The following is a 20,585-nucleotide window of genomic DNA, read 5'->3' as shown; positions in this document are numbered from 1 at the left end:
TGGAAAAACTGGAGTCATTTGACCCTTCGTCATATAAGTTTGAAAATTGCTTGAAATATCTCCAAAAAAGTTTATTATATGTGTATACTAAATATATTTTTTGGGGTAATGCAACATTGATTAACAAAGTATTCATTTCACAAAAGAAATGCATTAGAGCTATCTGTGGATTAGCGCCTATGGAATCATGTAGAAGCTATTTTAAAGATATAAAAATATTAACAGTTACGAGTTTATATATCTTAGAAATTGGAATCTTTGTTAAAAAACACCCACAGTTATTTAATAAAATTTGTGAAATTAATAAATTTATCAAAAGGGACCCTACCAAACTACACATGCCTATATGTAAGAGTAGCCTCTATCATAAAAATTGTTTTGTGATGTGCATAAATATTTACGATAAGATACCCCAGTCATTTCGTGAAATGCCCTTTGAAATTTTCCGAAGAAAACTACGAAATTGGCTTATTGAAAAGTGTTTTTACACGATAAAAGAATTTGTAAGTCTGAATGGCAGATTAGACTAAGAATGCATTTTATGTAATAATATTAATAATATGACATGTACAATTTTAATGCTTTATAACTATAATATCGACTATTTTTAAATGTTGACATAATTAACTAATTCAATGTAACAATTAATATGTATTTAGAATAATTATTTGGACATACATAATTGATAAATTTTTACTTAACATGTGCTAAGACAAAATTTGCATGCCTTTAGATAAGGCGAAATGTGTAGCTCAGTTACCATTTTAAGACCTTTGTACCACATTTCGAGCAAATAAATTATTCTTATTCTTATTCTTATGTGTTTAAATAATTAAAATATAGTTATTTAATTGTTCACATAATAGTTTTCTATAAATGTTTATAAATCTATATTGATTTTTATTATATATCCTGAAATCATAGCCAGAAATATAACTATAGCATCAATATAATTTTCTTGTAGCAAAAGTTGAATTAGACACCTGTATTGCTGGTTGTGTTGAAGTTGCAAACGTAGATTTGGTTTTAAGTTCAACTGCTAACTGTGAAATAAAAAATTCGTACATAAAAAATTTTCACTTTCTGATACAGAATCTATAAATTTATGGCTGCACGATCTAATATCTTATAAAAAAATTTGTACCAACCACTTCTTGGTGCTATATTTTCTGAATAACAACATTCCCGCCTTACAAGTGGAGTTGTAAAATGTGACAGTTTCAAATTTTCTCTTACCAGTATTGACGTGTTTTTATAGATATCGTTATATAGCCCAATAACTCATACAAATGAAGAAGGTAATAGGAAATTGGTAACACGAGAATAAAATAACCCGCAAAATAAATCATTCACCTCATAAATGATAAAAGATCCCTACCATCTTTGTAGATTGTGCTATATTTTTTTTTATAATAAAATTTCATATTATGTTAAAATAGTGGCATAGAAAAACTTAAGATAATACAAGTAAAATAACGTATATTGAATGTTAAAATGGGTTAAATGATCCCCATGCGTCTTTTTAGTGTTAATTATAACATTCGTAAAAGAATAATTAATAAAATGTAAATAATTTTTAAAATCATTTTAATGCTTGTATCAGTTTGATAAAGGAAAAATGTACGTATCTTGTGTATTACTGACCTTATTTTGTTAGCGAGACTTTGTAAAGTACATCGTTATTTTTTAATTCACAAACATTAACTTCGTTACTCAACTGTCATAAGTTATTCATAGTCTTGGTAACTGGACTGTTTATTAACTTTGTAAGTATATTATTGTTTTTATTTTCTTAACGCTTCAGCTACAACTAGGTATGTCGGTAGCGGCCGTATACCTAAATGATTAGATCCAAATGAGCGGATTCAATTAATGTAATTTATTTAATCGTATTTTGGTTACTATTGCTACAAAACGTGTTTTGCTTTTATTTTTGCTTATTTTTTGATATAGCTAAAATAGTATTGTTAAAGTTGAAACCTCGAATAAAGTCGAAACCCAACAATTGTAATTATGAAATTACGTTGAAATACGAAAATGTTTTTATACTTTAAACGTTAGTATGAAATTAGCTAGTGGTATACATATAATTTTATTAATATTTACAAGTATGTATTCGTATCTGGGGACAGTTACGAGTTTTATCAGGTGGACCATCAGATATTGTTTATAGCTTATGTTTTCACTGTTCCTATTCTGATATTCTCTTTTGCATTAAGTCCTACAAATATTATTTATTTGCCATTAGATTTTTTTTACACTTCAATTTGTAATGTCTGACAAGTGTTATTGTTCTCGGGAGTATAGACTCAAAATTAGGTGTATAGTACAAAGTAGACGTGTATTTTGTCTGTAGAAGCCTACAACGTTAAGCCTTTCATGTGCGCGTTGCTAACCACGCCTCTTGCCCTAACAGCTTTGTTTTATTCAACCACGAACATAACGGTATAAGATAGAACTATTAGTTGGTTGCAAATCAGAGACGATGTTACAATTGGCAGATCTTCTATAGAGTAGCTTTTATATAGACGAAATCGCTATACTCTTTCTCCTCTCTGTTGGTAGGCGAAAAACCGAGTGCCAAAGATCTTTATTCTTATATTCTGCTGTTTCATCCACTTTAATTTTTCGCGTTATACACACATTCACGTTCCGGAGATATTGACTCGATTCCTCCTTCAGATTATGTACTCTATGTGATCGTCATAGATTAATATAGTCCACCTTTCATCTTAAGGGATTTGTATTTTTAAATATATCTGCAGATGTGGTCGAAACACATACCAACTTCTACACAGTAAAACAAGCTTGTCATTGTTATCCTATACTTGAAACTGTGGGCCGACCTTAACTGTACCCAGGAGACTATCGTTACACATCTATCTGATGGCAAAGGTGTTTTAAAAATGGTGTAGTGTGTGTTTAGCTTTATGTTCTACTAAGTAATATGAGTAACTTCAATGAAGCTTAGAGGACTAGAACGTATTTCGTGTATTCCACTTGTCTTCGGCTTCCTACCTTACAAACGACCAAACTTAGATCATCTGATCATTGCTTAATCATGTGCGTATCATATTAAGATATTAATAGTCGTAATTGTTGGCACTTAGTGGAACTTTGTATGCATATTGACATTATTAGAAAAAAACAAGTACTCTTCTAAAAAAATGTATGAAGAACCTGACCGGTTTCGCCATTTAGGGCGTTCTCAAAGGTTAATTTTTATACTAGTTTTTTTTCCGTGCAATCAGTCATCCTTCTATTAATTTGAAGTTTGTATTTGCTCGTATTATATATAAATACTAACCTAGAATAATGTTTAAACTTGTTGGTATGAATATTGTTTCTTTCTGACTAGGTTATTTTTATATGTACCTAATTTTTTTACGGTAGTCATTAATATACAGACGCACCACTCGATAATTTGGGGGATTAGCGCTTATACTCATAATACTCCACATGTTTTCTAACAGATAAGTAAGTACGTACTTTAAATATTTAGAGAAAGACCGGCGTCTGTTCCGTAGGAATAGATGGTAATCTTTATCACTCTCCAAAGCTAAACTTAGTATCCACTTAAAATCGTTTAAAACAACGATGATGGCCTCGCGTGCTTCATGCCAAAAGGTCGTTGTTTTAGAGATAACTGTTGTTGGTTTTATTGCTCCTTTCAAATAGCATTGCTTCGATGAAATCTGTTTTCACTGAATTTCTTTATATTTTATTTACTATAATTTATGTTTTTTATAAAACTTGGAATGGCAAAAATGCTGAGGGCCTAACTGTTGAAAAGTGGTAACCGTCACCTATAGACATGAACATTACCATGGACATAACAGAGTATACTCTGTCACCCATACGACCTTTCATACGTTGCCATTCTTGATGACTAAGATCTTATGCCTCTATACCCTGTAATTTAATTGCCATATGCCACCCTTCAAACTGAAACACAGGCATGGGAACACAACTGCTTCACGGCAGGAATACGAATGGTACAGAGTTACCCAAGCAAACTACTTTTGAACAAAGTCTCACTCTAGTAATGGTTTATGTGCGGTATGTGCAAAGTTATTTAAAGAAAAGTTGCTACAAAATCTAACGAATTGTTTGGTTGTCAAACATCTAGGAGTTTAATCTAAAACCCTTACACCGTTACTGATTTAGACGTGGTCATATTCCTTCTTCTTTCTACTATGAATCATATCTCTGAGCCGCAGAGATCCTCGTTGATATATACTAAAAGCTTTTTGGTTGTTATCTATATCTAAATAAAAAGCGTAGACTGCTTTTTGGTTACTAAGTATTAGTATAAAGTAGATATAAACTATATAGATAAATAAAATATATAGAGAAAGTTCATATAAACGAGAAAAATGTGTTTACATATTTTGTTAATATAACTTCAAGCGATAAAGTAGTTACCATTAGCGCTTCATACGATGGAAAGTAGAATTCTTGGTTGAGCCAAGAGTGAATACGATTTTTTCTCTTTTTTTATTGTTTCATATTTGGGAGTTCTGGATAGTGTTTCCAGATGCTTGCAGTGTGGTTATATATATACTAGTGTAATAACTAGTGCAAACATACTGTAATATAGGTAAATGTATGAATGACTAAAAGCAGATTGATAACACCGCCTTCTGCCGTTCTTTTGTGATAGCAAATAATTTCAGTTATCAGTTTATGAAGATACTGATGCCTTTTTAATGTTATTTTAATATTTTACTATAATATCTTGTTTAGGAATAACCTAATGAGATCAGATTTCGATAATGATCCTTAACAGCATAATAATGGTACCCCTTGCACAACTTGTTGTGGGTACATAACATTTACAATAGTCGACTCGCTCGTAACATTTGCTCCTAACAATATTTGTTGATAAATGTAAAGATAACTCTTGTTTCACGCCTTCGATGCTACAAATTGATATAATGCTGTACTATATCGTGTACTTTATTGTTGATCACGCCAATGTGTGCGTGCATTAAAACTTGTATCTAACACGTTTATATAGATGCCGTATCACGGCGCGCACCGATCGTAAATGTCATCTGAAAATTTATATTCATTACGATTAGATAGTACTCCACAATAGCTAGACTATTGTTGGAGCGCTGCACCACCTGATCGATGTATGATATTGCGTTTTTATAGTTGACATATGCATAGCCTTCCAAGTATTGTAGATTTACGAGTTGTTCGACACACAGAAACAGTAGGATATGTGTTTTCTATCGCAGCCACACATTAACCTTTTATGACAAGTTAATTTATACGCCGCCCACTAAGAGCTTCTACAGACGTATAACGTTACACGATCTCCGAACGTAAAATATATCTACTATCCAGGCTATTCATAATTCTCATTTTTGATTATACGACTTTATTTTAAAACAATAAAAATGTAACGTTAAAATTTTTTAACAACTTAGTTGTATTAACTTTATTCTTGAAAAATGGTTTCTTAAATGTTTATTTATTATTTTTAGTTGAATATAATGTTTGAACTCTTAAATTATTTTATTGTAGCGTAAATTTGATATTTATTTTATTTAAGTTTAATCCATTCATGACGTAATCTGTCAGCATTTCCACAGAAAATTATAGCATACTGTAGACTGTTATTTACCTTTTTATTGTTTCATAGTATCAGTGTTTATGGTGTTTCTAAAGAGAACGTATAAATGCTGAGAACCGCAGTGATCAAGACGGCGAATGCGCGGCCGCGTACGCGTTGCAATTTGCGACTCGCCTCAATATTGCCGATTTACGAGGATCCATTTTCAATTTTATGAGCTGACTGACGCGCCCATTCATACAAGAACTCTGATTCTAAAGCGCGACTCTCACACTACTCATGCTTTTGAGGTAATGACAGGGGTATGGTAGGTCAACTTAAATCGGCGCTACTCAACTCCATACATTTAGTTCCTATTCGTTGTTACACTAGTACTAAGCTGCTCTGACGTCCAGTTAAATTTATATAACTACAAACGGCTCTCAAAGCCTGAGGGTCTATGGTGCGCTAACACTACTGACGTAACTTGAGCTATAAATTAATACTAGTTTTTGTACAGAAAATTATTATTTATAATTATTCAAAGATATTGAAAACTAAACATCACATAGATAGGCTGTTGATATATTATTTGTGAGGTTCCGAACGTCTAAATGCAGGGTTTGAGTTTAGTGGTTTCCACAAATCCCACACATAGTGTGCTGTAGAGATTAACGCATTGGACTTTCGTGGAAAGCGCACAGAGTTGTGGTGTGCAATGAATAATCGCATACAAAACCGATTCACAATGGCCAATGCGAGAGTTTAAATGCCCTATTAAATCTTACGTTCTGCGTAGGATTCTGTGGGATTCAATTACGCTTTGTGTGCGATGAAAGGCGCCGTAGCTGAACATGTAAACTGAGCCGCCACATGAACACATCCCGACACCTCGCACTCAATGAGCCTGTCACAAAAGGTGCAAACGAAATAAGAACAGTGGAGAGCGTTCTGCCCTTAGGGCAGATTGAATAAATACTAAATTAAATAAGAGCAAATAAAACAGACCATTAATGAGGAAACCTGTGTAGAATAATGCACTCACGTTCGGGACAAAAAAAAAATCGCGCCAAAACAACCACATAAATTTTTTCTTTCATTATAATAAAAAATATATTTTTATGTATATGAAATCGTTACAGTCGTCAGTGTTCGTGTACATCTCGTAAATATATATAACTACTAAATCACCCGGTAATTGTTGTTTTATCCTACATGTTACATATTACATATACAGGGTTCATTTTTTCTTATCGGAATAAAGAGTATCCTATGTTTTAAATTGAAATAAACAATACATGTTTATAAAATTTTACTAAAATAGGTTGAGCGATATCGGAGATTAGTGCGAGTGAGCATATTGTGACCTGTATTTTATATATTGAGATGTAAAAGAGTTTCAGCCAGACTCTTTAATCTTATAAGTTCTAGAAATAGAGGTGTAAAATGTTGTATGTAATTTATGCACTATTATGACAAATACAATTTTTTTTATATAAGCTTTATTCAGTTTATTGATGAGTTTCAGCTAATAACTGTCTAGAAACTTAATTGTTATTATATTTAAATTGGTATTATTCAGTACTGTTATAATTTAAATTATCTATGCAAGTACACTAAACCTACATAGTATATTGATCTAACAAATTTATACTGCACTACGTGCTACATTGGCTAAAAAAAGTTTAAAAAATTTCTACGCTATAAATAATTCGGCTGAATATTTCCAAATAACATTAGTTCATATGATTTAACTAGTATGTTTTTTGTTATATGACAAATTTCTCACGACAGTGAAAAAAGAATGAAAAAAAAATAGAATAAACACATTCTTATCACATAATTAGACAAGTGGACTGACTGTATGGGCGTATTAAAATTATTATCGGCACTTGCCCCCCGAACGTTCATGGCAACATAAACAGAACGTTTTCTATTCGGAAACCAATTATCATTTACATATCATAGACGAGGCACCGACGCGCTGGCACGCAGCTGGGGTCAATACATTTACCGAAGCCCCACTATAAGGCGAGCTTTACCTCCCCCCGGGCTGTACCAGTCAATGGAACAATAAAGAACAGGTCGTTAAAGGCGTGAGAGGTCTCATTACAGTGGCCACGTTCCCGCTACATTGGTATATAGGTGCATACGTGGAGGCTGTAAGTACCAAAACAAGACGGCTAACCAAATCACCTTTGTTAAGATTTTATCTCGCCGTTAAATACTTCCAACCATTATAGAGTATCGACCGTCTCGTTCGAACCCGCGGCGACCAATTACGCTTGTTATCGTTTCGGATGATTTTGATTTGGAGTTTTGAAAAACAATCACTGTTTTATTGTTTTTATTATTTGTATTAAAATAATTAATTGTCAAAAAGTGTAATTGTTTATTAGACGATTTGTGGTGATGTAGCGATTTGACACGCCACTACACTTTCCGATGTTTGTGGATTCATTCCGCGCATAATATAAATATTTGTATTCACAAGCATGTTAGTATTGGCCTGGGTATTTTCTGTATATATGATACTGTATAAAAAAATAACATTACTGTATGTTTATCAGTAATTTAGTACTGATAGCTTTGCTTACTTTGAGATTTGATGGTTCTGATTTGTATAGTATTTGTTATATACCTGAAAAGAATTGAGTATTATCGACAAAATATAAATGCGTAATTCAAACTGTTTACCTTTACAATTAAAATATCAATATTTATTAATAAAATTTCTTATGTAACTTAGGTAACTTAAATAAATAAAAGAATAATTGAAAAGAATGATGAAACTTTCAAAATAATTGAAAACAACGATATCTGAATTCATAATCTATTATGATAGTGATTCTTCACAATTAGACATTTTCAATACAAAAAAATTTCATATAATCCTCTCCTGTAATTTAGGAGGCATCCATTTAGCTTATTTTCTGTTTGTGGTCTGTATTGTCCGGCTCAAACCACTGAAACTGCGTTGAGATGTTGCATCTCTGTGCATCTTCTCTTCTACCGAATTCATCATGGGGAGTGCTCTGAAGAATGATGTGCTGCTGATTTTTACCATCGTACCACCCGCCATAAACTAAAATTTCATCCCAACCATCTGGACGAGTGGCGGTCCTCCACTGTGCGTTTTTCAAGGCACTTTCTCCCACGCACAACCACTCTTTGGAATCAATTTCCAGCAGCAGTATTTCCGAACCGATACGACAGCATAACTTTCAAGAAAAGAGCATATTCCCTTTTAAAAGGCCGGCAGCGCACCTGCAATGCCGTTGGTGTTGTGGGTGACCATGGGAGGCGGTAGTCACTTACCATCAGATGAGCCGCATGCTCATTTGCCCCCTGTGATGTAAAAAAATAAATCCATATACTCGTATCTTCCAGTAGTGAACATAGGTTTTCTTCGTATTTCGCTACATAGTATTTTGCTATGCTCTGCCACAGTTCATATAATCTTTTATGTTATTTATATAACTTTTTCTAATTCATAAAACATTACTGGCAATATTAACAAAAAACGTTCAATTAAACATTATCATTTATAGTGTAACTTAGATAAGATTCAATGGCGGCTATTCGACGTTCCACTCTGTGCGTATACTACTTATTGACTTAAGTGTGACTCGATAACTAATTAAACGTTCCACTTTCATCATTTAGTAACAACCAGATTTCGTTTGTATTTATGACGTAATTAAAATTTTTGACATATCAAAAGTAAAAAAAAACTAGACTGTTAAATTTAACAAGTTTTTAACGGTTTATGACGAATTTAATTACACTTCATTTATTAAAAGCCATTTAGAATAACGTTACACCAGTAAGAACATGCATAAGAACATTTAAATAGAAAATTTGTAAATAATTAAAATTAATAAATAAACAAATAAAAATATAGTCCAATTGAAACCCTTTTGTTTTTACCTGACTTTAAAAAAAGGTTTTCAATTCATTTATATTTTTTATGTTTTTTATTAAATAACTCCATCAGTTATAAACCAGTTTAAAAAAATCATTTTTTATCTGAATGAATATACTTACAGATTGGTCTCGTATAAATATTATCAAAATCGTTTCAGTAGCTAAGTTTTTAAATTAAAATAACTGGTTTTGTCACAATTGAAATTGTGGTCCCCGAAGACCACAATTTTAAATTATGTTACAATTAATTTACCAACTCGATTAATTGAACCCATCAGTTTCAGAAATATTAATTTATTCATTATAGTCGATTGGGTGTCATTTGTTTCTATTGGCCTGATCATAATCAGGTCGACTTATTTGCCTTTCAATGATAAAAAATGCATCACAATCTGTCGCGGTGACATTAAGTAAGCCTGATGTTATATCCGGTTGTTCAAACCTTAATTTATAAATCTGACGTAAAATGACGTAAATTGTTAACATTAGTTTTCCTGCAGTTTTATTGCTGTGAATTAAAATAAAAAAAAATCCTATTTGTTAATTCAGGATAATATAGTTCATATCTGTGTTTTAAATTCCATTCAAATTCATTTAGCACAGTGAGTATTATTGTGCTATAAACGTAATTTGCAGTGTTCGCATAGTTGGCCGTATGGTCCTGGCATAGAATAGACCACCCCTTCCATTTCCGAGGGTGTCGTAAGAGTGGACAAAGATAACTTAATGGTCTAAAGATGGAGAGCAACGTTCTTCTTAAAATATCACTAAGGCCTAACTGCGGTTGCCAACCTGTCCGCCAAGCGTGGCAACTACTGGCAAAAGCCCCTACATGGGAGTCTTATATTCAGCAGTGGAAGTTAAAGTCTGATGTATTAATGATGTTGAAACATAGTTCAAATAGTTTTAGATAGAAGAGATTAGACACTACAGGAATTCCATGTTAGCCACTTAGTCATTAGATTAATGCCTTTATGGTGTAGTTAACAGATTGGTAGTATTATGTCGACCATATACGAGTATGAATCCAATATGGCAGGAGGAATCCACTGTCTAATAGTTAATATTAATCGGATTCGGTTGGAAATCAGTCAGTTAGATTCTTGCATTATTGCCTCATTTTGACATATAATAAATTAACAATTTTATTCATTGCTACGAATACTTTACCTGTACGGAAATTTTCAACTCCTATTCCCAGATTCTTCTGGTTTTACTGGATTCTTATTGGATGCATTAGGCTGCGTATTAATAGATCATCAGTAAGCTCGTTAATCAGAACAAGTATTTTTTATAATTGTGTCGTAAAAAAGTCAAGGTGCAATTACTCGCAACGATTTTAGATGTGTATCTATGAATAGCGAAACAAAATCTAGAAACAAATAGCTCATCGAAATAATAACCGCTTATAAATATAATTGAAATAAGAATTTTGATAATCAAATTAATCTCGTACAGGCAACTTAATTAACGTTGTTGCTTATAACAGCATGTAATTTGCGTCAAATTGTTTCGCGTTCAATGAAGATCGTTAGTGTGGTGAGTCACTGAATACATTAACCAAGCACGTGATATTGTTTGGTTTCGTAATAGCAGAACGAAATAACAGGTTGCGTCTCATAACGTTAACGAGAGAGATTAACGCCCGTATTTATCGGCCGTGATTCCAGTACCGGTGTGGAGATTTTTTGATTTGTCTATATATAGGCGATTGGTAAACGATGTTGCCGTAATCCAACTAGATCAATCTTATGAACTAAAATAAAAAATACAGCAGGAATTAAGCTAAGATATATAATATAATCCGCCTGTACCCCAATCATCATCATCTCAGCCATTATCTGATTACAGCTGAACATAGGCATCCTCCATAGACCGTTATAAGTAACGCTCCTCAGCCACCTGCATCTACTGACTCCATGCAATGCATTTAAGATCGTCACTCCATCTGGTGAGGGTCATCTTACACTGCGTTTACCCGTACGGGATCGCCACTCAAAAACTTTTCTTCCCCATCAGTTGTCGGTTCTTCGAGCTATATGACTAGCTCATTGCCACTTCAGCTTGCTTATTCTTCGGGCTATGTCGGTGACTTTAGTTCTGTACACCAAATTTTATTAAAATCAATCCAGTTCTTTATGTGTAATTAAACAAAACTAAGTGACAGTTGGATGTAATTGTTTTGATAATTTTGATATCTCTATATATATACTCGTATAACATGAGTAAATGAGATAATGGCGTTCTAGTCGTTTAAGAATATTTTATCAAATGTACCTATAGGATTATATATAAATCTCTTTATTAAATTAGTGACGCACTTGTAAATACCTGTAAAATAATTTACAATATTCTGTATAACTTTGATCCTTTGATTGAATATATATTTAATAGTGTAATACGACCCTTACAATCCCGACTTATGTCTACCAAGGTCGTGAGTTTAAAACAGGCAGACACGAAAAACTTTGTTAATTTAAATTTGCAATTTGATACTTCGAAAGGGTATACTTTTCATGGAAATATAATTATAAAAATATATATTTGTTCATTATATTGTTTTACAGTTGTATGTATATATAATAGTATATAGAATACTAGCTTTTGTCCTGCTACTTTATACCCGTGGATTTCAGAAGTATGAAAAATTATGTAATAGTCAACTTCCAGATAACATAATAAGATTAAACATATACCAATTTTTAAGTTTTACCTTCAGGAACACAACTGTGAAGCCCGTATCAAGTGTGTAGTAGTTTTTGCATGATGCTGGAAAAAACAGACACACAGACAAAATTGGTAAAAATTATTGTTTTGGCTACTATTTTTCTTTGTACCTCTTATATAAATTTTCCTTTATAGCTCCCATATAGCGATATTGTCTAGTTACAATGTTATTATATTTGTAAGAGCGATTGTTTCTGGCACAGCATCACGTTGAACTCTTTTGTATTGCGTGGCCGTGGTCGATTGTTTCCGTCGCTTAGTTTTTTTCCTGTCCCTAATGAGATTTAAGTCAAAACTATTATGGCGGAACATTACACGCTCTAGGATATTAAAATGAGACAAATTTATTGCCGCTCTCCGATTATGCTTTCGATAAACGCGCAGACCGGTGATTATGATATCTCTTGGTTTAATCGTAAGATCGATACGGAGTCGCGTTCCGTTCTACACTAAACCAGTACCAATAAAAAAGAAACTAGTTACGGGCGGGTCAGTATCGGACAGTTTACGTTGGAAAATCAACAAGGTGCTAGAGGGGGGAGGGGGGTGTTACACGTCGAAACGGTGCGTTATCGGCCCAATCGGCCCCGAACAATGCGTCGAATGTTTCAATATAGCTCCGACAGAATTTTTAACGTTTCATCGGCACTGTAACAATCGTAAAATAAATTCTCTACGCCTTCTCAGAGCTCTGATTAATGTTGAACAGAGCGCTGCGTCGCGTTTATTTTTTTCACCTCGTGTTATTCTCTAGTTTAATTTATGGCGGTGTGCGACCGAGTCTCGTGCGTCGTGCCGAGCCTCATTTCTTATTGTTTGAACAGCCCGCTAGGTGATCGTGTTCGCCGGTCAGTGTGTGGACAGCCAGATTTAACTCGTTACGTAGAAAGTATGCATGTAGGTCAAATCTAATTTGTATGAACTATTTTATAAGTATATGTAACAAAAATGGACACTGCTTTATTTTATCCTTTGTTTTTTTTATTTAATTATGTAACTCATTAGCTGTAAGAATTTTGTTAAATTACGTGTGTTATCATATCGTGTCAGCCGTTAACTATCCACTGCTGAACATAGGCCTCTCACATAGCGGGGGATTTTGCCAATAGTTGCCATATTTGGCAGGCAGATTGGCAACCGCAGTTAGGCTTTGATGATGTTTTAAGTGAACCACTGTTTCTTATCCCTCCACCATTAAGGTCCGTTAGTCGCCCCTTACGATATCCACAGGAAATGCAGGGTTGGCTCATTTTATGCTTGGACGAAACAGCATGTCTGTCATAGATGACTCAAAATAATGTATTATCGAGCATTATTTTTGTTGTTAGTATTAATGATTTATTAAATATATTTTTTAATAAATATTGCTTGTAAATTTTACTGATAGAATAAATGTTGAGTTTCTGAAAATTTTATACGGTTGTTAATCATGATTAAACGGTTGAAGCTAAGGTGAAATTTGGATGCGTGTGGACTAAATCATGTAAGTAATAATGATAAAGTAATAGTGACTAAAAGAATAAATAAATTAATATAAAATGAATAGAAGTATATATAATTGGACAGTCATATTTAATTAATTTACTACGTTTAAAAATAAATCAATGAAAAAAAATATATAGTTTTGTTTTTTCATACAACATAAATACTCAAAATCACCGTTTATTACTATCACGTCGATCAAGCTCTATTTTTGCAGATTTCCAAAGAATATTTCTGTGTTAGGCAACATAGGGACTAGCGTGACTTTCACTTAAAAGGAGTTATCGTGCAGAGAAATAACTGTCACGAGTAAAGTTCACGCAATTGACTTTTCTCTTGCAAACCTATATTTAGTTGGATATTGGTTGTTTGCTTTCTCCTGTTACTCATATATTAACTGTAATAAATATATTAATAATATGTAAATAGTATTATAAAAGTTAGGCAGATTTATAGGAAGCGTTTATCTCAATGAAAACAACAGCGTTTTTAATTATATTTATTAAAAATATTACTTGATAGTACGCGTATGAAAATATATCACACAAACTAAAACAAATAAGTGTAGAGGATCAAATACGTCCCCACTTTGCTAACGTGTTATACTGTGACCTGGTAGTCACGACACTAGTATACTGTACATTAGTGGTATTGTGCCATTATTCATAGTTGCAAGTGTAGTCTGACTACAATTTTTGGTATCCCTATTGAGGCATAGATTGACGAATCGCATTTATATGTAGCTTTCGATAAAAATTTATTCACACACTAACGACCCATCCCAACTTCGCACGGGTGTAATGCCGCACCGCTATGTCCCTGCATTTTAAATCTGTAATATCTTCGGAAATAATTATATAAATTACATGCTGTAAATAGATATATTGATCTATATTAAATGGACAATGTAATTAAGGTACTTAATTAGATAAATTAATGTTGTATTGCTTAAAATCACTTCGCAAATAAGCCATTTTTCCCGTAAAATGTAAAGGATAAAGAATGATTATCCTTAAGAGATAGACATATACCATCGCGGACTTTTTTGTTGACCTTTTTAAGGTATACAATACTGTAGTACATTATTTTGATTTATCTCGTGGGGTTTGCAATGTAAGCGGAAAAAATATGTTTATTTACGACATCACATTAGAAACCTCTAAATTTATCAGTGTTTATTATGCATGTATTATACATGTAACTTTCCTCTTGAACAATCTATCTATTAAAAAACCGTTTCAAAATCCGTTGTGTAGTTTTAAAAATTTATCATACATGGGGACGGACAGACAGCGACAGCGACTTTGTTTTATACTATGTAGAGTAATAAAATTAGGCTATCCCTTTTGTAGCGTTGGTAGAGTGGCACTCTATGTGATACCTATATAATATATACCTATCCATAGAATATATAAAATATTATATATGTATTTAATATCTTTTAATTACTAACGTAATGTAAGAAAAGAAAAAAAATAAAAACTCACAGATCACTACTGATTGCGGAAAAAGTATTCACAAATTCGGTTTAAAAGAAAACATTTATTTATTTAATTTATATAAACATTAATAACTTTTTTTTTAAATCATTTACCTAATAAAAGATGAACACAACATCGACCCCGTGATTACGTATCTCGTAAACAGTTTGTTGTAGTTAGTAGATTGATAACTGTTTGATATTTGCTGTCAATATTCTTTCTTTACATGTTTTTATTACTTAAAAGTGTTGTTTTGTGGTTGCATAATGATGTGTGATTTAGTAATTAAAATTCTTATTATAAATTAGTTTTTGCCCGAGATGTCCTCCTCATAACAGGGTATGTTGATTGACTGGTTGAAGGTAGCTTATGCCCTTCTCCTTTCAGCTTATGTCCTGTCCTTTCATGTACCTGTATACCACCGATTTCGTTGGTATACAGGTACATGAAACGATTAATGAGCCATTAAGATGCCAGAAGGTAATAAAGGAACATATTTTTATACTTAACTATTTCATATTAATACCTGTAAGGATTAGTTTTGCCTTTGATTTGTAAGGGCACAACTCTGTTCGTCAGAAAAAAATGCGTTTAAGTCATATGGCGATTAAGAAGCAATTATGATAAGTAGAATCATTATTTTTGGCATTTGGCAAAGGGCCACGTCGTGATTGTGCAGTGATTTTGAAAAAGGTAATCGGCCTGCAGCATATATAATATATATCAGTTTCAGATTCGAAATCCAGGAATACTCTTCCTGGATTTCGAACCGTAATACACACCATGCCATCTATAAGCTTCATCTAGTCAGGTTATATTATGAATATTTATAGTTAGTTAAATTATAAAGTTACAAAATAAATACATAAATAAAATAAATACATTTTATTACATATTGTCTTGTTTAGAACAGATCTTAAGTTGCCGACGGCTGCTTTTCGATTATTTAACACTAAAAATATTACGTTATTAAATATTTTACTATATTGAAGTTGTAGATTTAATTAGTATTGTAAGAGCAATTTTGCATTTTAGAATTACTTTTGAATTGTTTGGTGATATAGTTTGTTATTCCTCCCAGGCAAATTACTAACATACATATAGTGCATTAGTGAGATGGTGATGTTATATCTGTTATGTTATTACCATACATCACTGCGATAAAAAACAATTGGACACTTTTGTTTTAAAGCGCAAAAAGCAATTTGAGTAACAGAATATACCGCGGGAAAATAATACAAAATATATCCTTTTTCTGGATTTATTTCAAAAACAATGAAACTTAATAATAAACTAGTTGATTTTAAGATAAATTTTTAATATCGATTGACTTGAAAATGAAATTTTACAATTATTTTTGTATGTTAAAAAAATATAAGTTATAAAAAAATCTTCGTTTTATAATTGTCATTTAGAAGGTATTTGTGGTTCAACATTGCATTGCGAAATAGCTATTACGCATACAAGAGTTACATATATTTTATACGTTACATCTCAAAAGTGACTACTAACGAGAGTTGTCATGGATGCCATCATCATATTAAACCACACAGACCCTTGGAGACTGGATTCCCGCTATCAGGAGAGCTTCTTAAGAGAGGAGAACAAAACTTACCATTACAATACTAGCTTGTCAGCGTATTAAGGTAGTAAACCTTCAAGTTTTCATTCTTTTGTGCGGGAGAATTATTCTTCATTCCCATAAGCTCTACCTTGGAATAAAAAGGAATGCTGCTACCTTGTATTTTTATATATGATTTATATGAACGAATGGCTTTGTAGTTTATGTATAAATTCAATTAGACTAACACGGATTATACTGTAATCCTAATTGGATTGTTACTTAATGCAATATAATATCTATCAATCTTCACACTAGTCCCTTAGTACACAGAGAGCATATAATGTAATATTAAATAAAAAAAAAAAAAAATAACTCTGCTGTTTTCTTTCCTTGCTATAATTAACAATTTTATTTAATTAAACAATTTTTTTTTCTATAGATATATTTCCTCCTGTAAGAAAGAGACTTATTTGTATTATTATTATGTATCTTTTTTACCTTATTTACATGTATTTATGTGCGAATAAGGTTTTTTAATTTTCTCTGGAATAAAATGTGGTGCATTAAAATATTTGAATTGAAGCTGTGTTGTTTTATCATAAAATAATGGGGAAAGCCGAGCTTTCGTTTGATATATGAAGAATATATATAAATATCACCTTACAATTTTTTTTTAAATGAAACAAGATTAAGAGGAACAACAAGAAAGTTACTCATTATTACATCAGATACCTGCCAATAAAAGTTCCGCCAAAATCGGTCCAACTATTTCAGAGATTAGCCGGAACAAACAGACAGACAGACAAAAATTGTAAAAAATGTTATTTTGGTGTATGTACCGTATATATATTCATATACATGTAGTAAAAAACGGTTATTTCAATGTTACAAACAGATATTCCAATTTTATTTATATGTATAGATTAAATGCTAGTTAAATTTGATGTCAAACTAACTTCAGTAAATAGTGAGGCTAGTTTACACCACCAGTAAGGCATACATTTGAGGAGTTATTAGTTTGGTTTGAAAGCAAGTCCTCACCGACCGCAGTATGCGTTGCGGCCGCGTCGTACATTACCCCCGTCGAGATGGATAGCCCCAGGGAGCTACGAAGCTGTTTTTGAATAGTTAAGCTTTAATTTTGAAGTGTATTCACATTTCAAAATTGTGAATTCATTATAAAAGGAATTAGTACTCGTATATTTAGTATCACTAGGAAGAATTAATCTTTGCAACCAAGAATTAAATTTTTATATGTGATCGTTAGTATGCATGAGACATTAGTATATAATCATAATAAATACTAAGAAGTCTTTAAAATTATTTTCAATTAGCAGTTTTCTGTGGATTTCCTACCGTAAATAACTAAATTAAGGCATCTAATCTATGTTTTAAGTTAGTATATAACCTGCCCGTGCCCTGATTTAATTAAAATCTATTCAGCTTTTTAAGTTTTCACATTATTATATTAGTAGGATTAAAAAATTGCATTGAAGTGATAGGGCTACTTTGGGTGTTTAAACATAGTATATACAAACGCTTAATCCCCTAAAATAACTTCTATAAAGATTGTTCTCTTGTCTTCTTTCGAAAGTTAAAATAGGTATTGAAAATATAAATTATATTTCATAGCAATTAATGAAATATAATAAGTAACAATTAAATAAAATAGTCTTATCTATAGAGTGTAGATGTTTGTTACTTAATTGGCTGAACAGTTGTAGATAAAATTTGATAAACGCGTAGACCAACTCCTAAATTAACACGTAGGGTACTTTTTTATTCTAAGTCACGCGAGCTACGCCGCGGGATACAGTTAGTTACCAATAAATTTTGTGAAGGTACGTAAACGTGGAATAGACAAAAACAGTAAATTTAACAGCAACAATAACGAATGATCGGTTGAATTACCGTTCGTTTAGCCGCAGTAAGTTTCGTGGAAATAATGTGAACGTTTATGTAGCGTAACTATTTTTTTTAAGTTTATTCTTGTATTGTACTCGTTAAATTAATATATTATACATTTTAAGTGATTAATAAATGTATTTAGCCTTAGCGTGGGTCATTGTGCTTCTACAATGGACTTTGCAAATTAATTTACATTAAAAAATATAAGTTATGTTGATAATGTATTTAAGAACGTTTATATAATAAAAATATTACCTATATGCTATTTTATAAATTGCAGTGAATTTATAAATTGATTACATGGTTATTTTATCTAAAGTTGTCCTGCACAAATGTTGAAATAGATTTTTTAGATAGATAATAATTCTAATTTAACTTGACTTTAGTAGATTTGAGTAGTGATGGTATTTTTTAACTAAGTGTGATTTATAAAATCTACTCTATTTATGTTAACTAAAACTCTTGATAATTTTTAGTTAGGCTTGTATTTTATTAAGAGTGTAAATAATCTATATAGCCTATGGTAGATATTAGTCTTTAGTACTGTATAATAAATACATAGTCATAGAAATTAGTTAGTATTCTTTATCTTTTAAGGGAAGTATTACAATGCTACTATTTAATAAATAAAAGGAATTCTTGTATGGAGTTTCCGTGGTAAAGAAGCGGCGTCCGCATCCAAGTAACGTATCGTGCAAACTATAAAAGGAATCTCGATGCAGAAACCGCGCTATCCTTTGTTCCTGTAGTTGTTTCACACCTACTTAGGCGTAAGGGCTCGTTACCTTAGATTGAAGGCTCGCGGTCGACGCCCGGGCTTTGATCCTGAATTATAAAGCATTGGAATGCCATATTTATTTATGTTGAGAGTTATTGTTTCTTTGAAGTGATAATCCAGTGTTTCGAAATTTTGTATGTTCAGTCGATTTTATTTTAATATTTATAATTGATTACCTATTTCACGCAGTTTTGTCTACGTGAAATAGAATATATTTTATGCATTAAGGATACAATCATATATCGGTACAAATTTCTTTCAAATTCTTTCAGCTGTTTAGCGCAATTAAGTAATAGACAACTAAACATTTTTATAAACTTTCAAGTCGCATTTTTTATATAAGTAGGATCGTTTATTTTGTTTATTTATCACATCAAATGGATCTTCCAATACAAGGATTACCCAGGAATTATATTGTATTTGTATAGTATTAAATTTACTTTATATTATATAAAGTAATAAAGTGTAAAGTAAGTATAGATTTGTATAGTAAGTAAAAATATTAAAATGTTTTGATAACATTATCAATAGAAATATTATAATCCAAAATAATATAAAGTAGTTATTTATATATGTGCATAATTAAGTATTTTGGATTATAATATTCTTATTTTCTCGAAAGAAATTTTTATACATATTTCGAGAAATATGTGTAAGAAAATATGATTACCTGGCAGCATATAGAGCATCAATATAAGTATCTATACCAGAATTACAATATTGTATTTATTAAAACATTTGGTTTGATCAACTCAGGACGTTATAATTTTAGTGACTAGAATTTATTTTTATTGTTTGTTGTTGTAAAGTTTATACTTGTACATGCCACTAAGTTACTTTTCTTTCTTTCTCTATAATATTAGATAGTAGATACTTCTTAATAGTCTAAGGGGATATTATATTGTAAAAAGATATTTCAATGACTTAGAGATTATATCTAAATTAATTTATTATTACTACTTTTTCTATCAGTCAAATATTTTATTAAATTTTGTTTTGTTAAGTACTGTAGTGATGTATTTTTTTAATTACAGCATTTATTTTAGATTATACTTTAGAGTTATACTGTAAAATATACATTAAATCATAAATATTGATAGTTTAATATACCCCATGGTATGTGTAAGGTAGAGTACCGTTTTAAATTAACAGACA

At 31.6% G+C, this 20,585-nt stretch overlaps 1 protein-coding gene across 1 annotated transcript in view; it reads left to right on the top strand.

The window, feature by feature from the left end:
* LOC113509806 (lysine-specific histone demethylase 1A) overlaps positions 1 to 20,585 on the top strand; it is a 346,558-nt gene that overhangs the window by 138,266 nt on the left and 187,707 nt on the right. The window lies entirely within an intron of this gene.

Source organism: Galleria mellonella, unplaced genomic scaffold (genome assembly GCF_026898425.1).
Source record: "Galleria mellonella isolate WM207_F2 unplaced genomic scaffold, CSIRO_AGI_GalMel_v1 utg57, whole genome shotgun sequence".
Classification (NCBI taxonomy): Eukaryota; Metazoa; Arthropoda; class Insecta; order Lepidoptera; family Pyralidae; genus Galleria; species Galleria mellonella.
The sequence above is the reverse complement of the archived record's forward strand: the minus strand, read 5'-3'. Positions and strand labels throughout refer to the sequence as shown.